This window comes from Dipodomys merriami, unplaced genomic scaffold, assembly GCF_024711535.1.
Source record: "Dipodomys merriami isolate MVZ:Mamm:240054 unplaced genomic scaffold, mDipMer1.0.p SCAF_3, whole genome shotgun sequence".
NCBI lineage: Eukaryota > Metazoa > Chordata > Mammalia > Rodentia > Heteromyidae > Dipodomys > Dipodomys merriami.
Window position 1 is genome coordinate 110,552,586 of NW_027204492.1, and position 6,000 is coordinate 110,558,585.

General features: G+C 42.1%; 1 protein-coding gene across 3 annotated transcripts in view; it reads right to left on the bottom strand.

Annotated features, from left to right (window-relative positions):
* Positions 1-5,119, bottom strand: part of Cdkl5 (cyclin dependent kinase like 5) — a 161,869-nt gene extending 156,750 nt beyond the window's left edge. For 2 of the 3 annotated variants that reach the window (XM_070040789.1, XM_070040787.1), the window contains exon 1: positions 5,025-5,119. The gene's annotated coding sequence lies outside the window, so the exon portion shown is untranslated. Of the gene's footprint in view, positions 1-968; positions 1,033-5,024 lie in introns of all 3 variants that reach the window. The other variant, XM_070040788.1, reaches the window with a different exon arrangement.
* Between the last annotated feature and the right edge of the window lie 881 nt (positions 5,120-6,000).

The window sequence follows — 6,000 nt, forward strand, 5'->3', positions numbered from 1 at the left end:
TTTCAAGCAGAAAATTTTTCATTAGTGTCCAACTTCCATGTACTAAGAAGTAAGAATACCACATCTCTGTAGACTTATCTTCATATTTTACTGAAATCATAATTACAAAAATCTATGCCTACCTACAAATTGCAATAGCTACCTTTTTACTTAAGAGTACATCTAGAGCTAGAAGGAATCATGTTGAGCGAGGTAAGCCAAGAACGAAGAGACAAACAGTACATGGTCTCCCTGATAAGTGGATGCTAAATCCAAAATGTTAGGTGATATGACAAAGCTAACAGGACTTAAGAAACAAAGAACTCCCACTCATCTGGTTGAACCACTACCAAATATCCTCATGCTGCTGATCACATATATGGTATATAACATGTGAGCACCGTTATATATTACAGACTGTGATAGACAATTTGCTCCAGGAAAGTTAGAATGAACTTGTGACTTTAAATGAGCATCATTATTCCATGGGCTGGGATTCCACAATACTGTGAATTTCTGGAAATTATGTAATCACTTAATCACAATCAAAAAAAAAAAAAAGAACCTCGGGGAAGGGAGGGAGGGAGGGGATGGTAGGGGGAAAACAATGTTCAAGAGGAAGTGTACTCATTACCTCACTCATGTAACTGTAACCCTCTGTATAGTATCTTTACAATAAAAAAAAAAGAGTACATCTAAACTACAAAATTCAATTTAAGGAGTATCTTCATAGTCTTTGTGTAGCAAAGTTAGTCACAGTCCAAAGTTACAATGAAACGTAGAAACAGGAAATACTAAGTGGTTAATTAGAAACAGTTACCTCATTTTGGACATAAATGATTATGTCCCAACCTTCATTTATGCAGAAATGAAACTAATGACCCTGGGTTAGAAGTTTGCACTTCCATAGTCCAGCCCCTCCCCAATGTCACAAAAGGTTAGGCAACCTTGCCAATGTAGACCTTTAGATTCAGGAAGCATATTTATACCTGTAGTACCTCCTCAGCAATGATGTATAGCAAGAACTCAAAACATGCGTAGAGAATCAGAGTCCTAAAGAAAAAACAGAAAGCATAATTTTGAAGAGTATGACTTCAAGTCAGACCGGTTTGGATAGCAATTTTGCCTCTTAACGCTGACTAGCTGACTAATCTGTACAAATTATTTCTCTGGGCTCATTTGCCATGTATATTCAAAATAAGAAAAAACATCTACTTCACTGATGCTGGGAGAACAAAGAAATTCGTGTATTCATCTAAAGAAATAATTTTCCACAATAGCTGTTATTTAGTATGATTCAATAAATGTAATATTGTAAGAATTATAGAGAAGATTCTCCAGGAGACCACACCCAAAACTTGACCCTGTTGAGAACTGTCTCAATGTTTCTAAGTAAAAGTTTAATTCAAAGTGCTCACAATCAATTTCAAAGACCTGAATGAGCTAGGTATTTTTAACTTCATAATTTTCTGTTAATTCCCAAATCTAAAATGTTTAAATGTTCTCTCTCTCTTTAGATAGAAGGTCTTTACCCTCAGTTTTCAACACCCACTGACAGAAGAATTAACCCTAAACTTATACCTCCATATGAAAAAAATGTACAAACTAGAATTTAAAAATTAGGCCAGATCTGTAATTCTATAATTCAGTCAATAATTTGTTGTTCCGTTTAAAGGACACATTATAAACACTACCAAAAACTTAAATACAAATATGAAAATTGTGAATCATCAAAAGATTTTAATGTTGAGTTTAAGACTGAAAGCAAAGTTGAAAAGCCTTCAAGCAGAAAGCTTAAATGTAATCTCTAGAACCGCCCCAACCCCCAACACACACACACTTTTCCCTGCCCTGCCACTCCTATGCTAGAGATCAATTAGAGGGCCCTGGCCTTCATCACTGAACTACATCCTGAAACCTAAATGTATTTTAATTGCATTAAGCTGAAATATATGATCCAATTGATCATCATCATCTTTATCATCTGATAAAGAACTTTTGAGATTCTATCTTCTCCTTTATCAAGGAATTTGATGTGGCCAAAAATAAAACTCAAAAGCGTAAAATTATAATTCTGAGTTAACAATTTGATACTTCAAATTTTGCTATTTTGTACTTATGTTAAGGATTATATAAAGGATTTCCCTCACATTTAGATCTATGCATGTGGATAGATTCATTTGTTCTTAAATGCCTTGTTACTACTGGCATCAATTTATTACATGAAAAAGTCACATCCTCATGTAACTGATGAAAACAAAGTACTAAATTAGCACACTTCCTAAGATCTGTAAGAAATAAAGATAACCACCAAAACTGTTAAAGGAGGAGAAAGTGAAATTTTAACAGGCATACTAAAGAAAACATTCCTCTGATCTCTTCTTCATAAATTCCCCACTGTTCAATTTCTCAGTTATAACTGAATTTTGTTACTAAGTAAACTGAAACATAAATCTTAATGAAAGGTTAACTAACGTTCTCCAAAAGAAGCCAGCGACTGTCATTTCCCACAATGCAACTATTGTTGAGAGTCTCTCGTAGATTCTTGGCCAGTCTTGAAGCAAGGCAGTGGGAGAAAAGCACACTTAGAGGAATTTCTCCATCTCTCTATTTCAATTTGTAATGTAAGAATATTGCACCTTCAAACTGTAAAATCTGGTTCTTGTTAAATGAATCTGTCTTTATCCCCATGCAACAAATTTGAAACAGAATCCAACTTACTTGCAGTTAGCCAACCTTCCATTACTTATCTATGGTGAGATGGCCCTCCAAATTCTTTCAATGGGAACCTTTCCTTTTAAAAACCCCGAGGGAACACAGTAAATGCAACTCTGATTTAAATAACTTCAAGAACGTTACAATGAAAACAATGGCAGATTCATTTAAGGACTAGCATAAATCAAAATCAAGAACTCAAGCTAAGGGGCTAAGATATTCCTTACAGCGTGAATAAATATTAAGGCTAGGCAGGAAAAAAGTAATGCTCTTTGGAGAAAGAATGCTATTTCTAGGGTTTTTGTCAATGTATTACATTTTCGTCTTAAAAAAAACAAGCTTACAAACTATGCTGACTAAACAAAATTAGGACATTAATATCTTTATATTTATACATACATATGTCAAATTAGCCTTAGCAATGATTGTTAGAAAGGCAAGACCATTGATAAGGGTCTGATACCCTGTCCAACCAGAGAACCCTCTAATTTGAAATGGCAGATTATTTAACATTTTTAAGTGGTTAACTTTGTTTAGTATGCCTCTTTTGGAAGTCTATTATTTAATACGCTCAAACGGAATTTTTTTTTTCCTAATTAGGTTTCCTTGTACTTGTGAAATCTCAGCATCCACAATGCTGGCAGCTTCAATTCTACAGCCTCTCTCTTCTAGCTCCTTCCACTCCTCATACCCCTCCTCCATAAAAATAAGATTTCCTTCCCAAATGTTCTCTTCTATGCATTTGTCAACAGAAACACCCACGGTGGTGTCAAGCTGGTAATACTGGTGCAGGCTTCCTTACTCTGGTTCCAGTGTCAACGCCAAAAATGCTCAAACCTTAAAATAGTACATTTAATAACAAAATTAAAATGCTTGCTATCTACATAAATATCACATTCTCAAAAAAAAGAGGCACTCTTCTTAAATTTTTTATTATTAATAGACCTTAATTGGATTGCTGGATGTAAGATTATACTGCCCGCTTCAACGTGAAATACATAGGGACTAGCAATAATAGCCTCTTCGCAATTTTTGAAAATATCTCAAAACACGTAAAGGAATCAAAAGCAAATTTACACCTAAATATTTATGCATACGTAATTACAGATAGTGTTGGTAAAGATGTCCTTTTTGTAACCTTACAGCAAGAATGGAACAGGCTGGAAATATTCTAGCAGATTTTACCTAAAACCATAATCCTATATTCTATTCACTTATATCTCCTGTTTCAGTCAAATGCTCTCAAATTAATTTGTGCCATCTTTTACATTAGCTACATAATCATTACGCTCAAACAAATCTATTTCAGATGCACAGAAATTATTCTCTGCCAAGAATACTCTCTAAAATCATCTTAAATTTCAGCCAATTAAAATAAATTGTGTTAAGAGAAGACTGATCTGCAAGTACTTAAATATCACAGCATCGTCTTATCTCAGTAGAGATACTAAGGTCAGGCTTTTCTTATTCAAGCATCTGTGCTGGAACACTAAAGTGAAGGGAAAAACAAAACCCTCAAAGAAGATCTGCCTTTACACTGAAATATGTTCAGGTTATTTTTTACCCCAACGTGGGCACAAAACGTGTCAATGCTAGAAGGACCGGTTCGTTCTGGAAGACGGTTCTAAAACCCAGAATTCGATTTCAATGAGAGTCCAAAGGGTTAGGAGGTCCGAGAAAGGGCCAGTTTTTGCTTGCCCCCCGACCAAGCCAGTGGTGAACTTCATAGGAATGCCTGAAACTTGTTGGGGAGGGAGGGAGGTGGTTTAAGTCGCCGGGCCAGAAGGCAGAGTCTCTCGCCCACCCTCCCGGGCACCCAAGGTCAGAAGGGCCCGGGGTCGGGGTCGTAACTCACAGCCCCCAATGAGTCCCAGGTTCTGTTGGATCTTAGGCTGGGGACTCTGACGCTCAGCAAACCCTCCGCCCCTCGGCGCCGACGGAAAAGGGCTTCCCTCGCCTCAAGTCCCCCGGAGCTCGCGCCGCGGGGGCGGCGGGGCGGGGACGCCGCAGACCCGTCGCGGAGGGGAGCCCCGCGGGGCGGCCTCGACCCGCGGCTGCTCTTTCACACCCTCTCGCCTCCCTGCACCACAAAAATATCACCTCAGACCTCGGAAAGCCCTTGCAAAGGTGCAATGGCTTGCCAAGGAAGGGCTACTCCAGGTTGGGACGCCCTCGCCGCGACGCCCGGTTCTGAGGGACCGGAGGTGCCGCTGCTTCTCTCGCCCACCCAAGGGGACCGAGTGGGTTCGTCCCTTCGCTCAGAAGAAACTGGAGGATATATAGGCGATGTAAGAATAAGAAGGCCTGGGGGGGCGGGCGCGACTACTCACCCCGCGAGACCCCCACCTCTAGCGTGGGACCCCACAGCTCCGAAGGCCGCCGTCACCGCTTTACCTTCCCCAGCAGCAGCGACAACTAATCGACTCCTCCAGCCCCGCCCTCTCGCAGAAACGAACGCGCAGCCTAATATGCTAACTTCCCCGCCCCGGCCTGCCCATTCGGACCAGTAAAGAAGCTTCTTCGGACCCTACAGGTACCGCCTCAGACCCGCCCACTTTGAGTAGCAGCCAATGAAAGCAGAGCGCTCGGCCGCGGCCTCGGGCTCGAGCGCCCCTCCCGCGCCGCTCGTTCTCGAGTCGTCGAAGTATTGCTACGTTGGTTTCTGGTACAAGCTCGCCTACTCGCGCACGCGCGCGCCGCGCCTCCTAGCGCACCAGGTTTGGTTGCCTTTCCAGGCCCTAGCAACCTGGGCTGAAAGGCTGGGAGGGGCGGGGCCCGAGCTGCGAGCAGAAGCGGGGGAAGGGGGGCGGTGAAGGGAGAAGATCGTGACTGAGAAAGGGGTGGTTGCGGGGGTTGGGGAGCCGAGGAGGCCCGGGAATCCGCTTGTCACTGCGGAAAAAAGGGGGGAATCCTGCCTGCAGCGCAGCTATCCAGACCTCCCTCCAGAGGGACCCATGCAACGGGAGGGGGAGCACATTCAGGGCGGGAGCCGACGAACTGCTTGGAAATAAAGGATGGAGGATGGCTTATCTCTGTCATTGGTAAAAATGATCATCGAAGTCCATTGTTGCTGCTGTCTTAACTGTTGTAGCCATGCGTGCACACACAAATGCGTGCGCGCGCGGACACACACACACACACACACACACACGGGGAGAGAGAGAGAGAGAGAGAGAGAGAGAGAGAGAGAGAGAGAGAGAGAGAGAGAGAGAGAGAGAGAGAGAGAGAGACAGAGACAGAGACAGAGAGAGAGAGAGAGAGAGAGATTGAACCAGCAGGCTGCAATCCCCGGGTGACTTAAGAGCA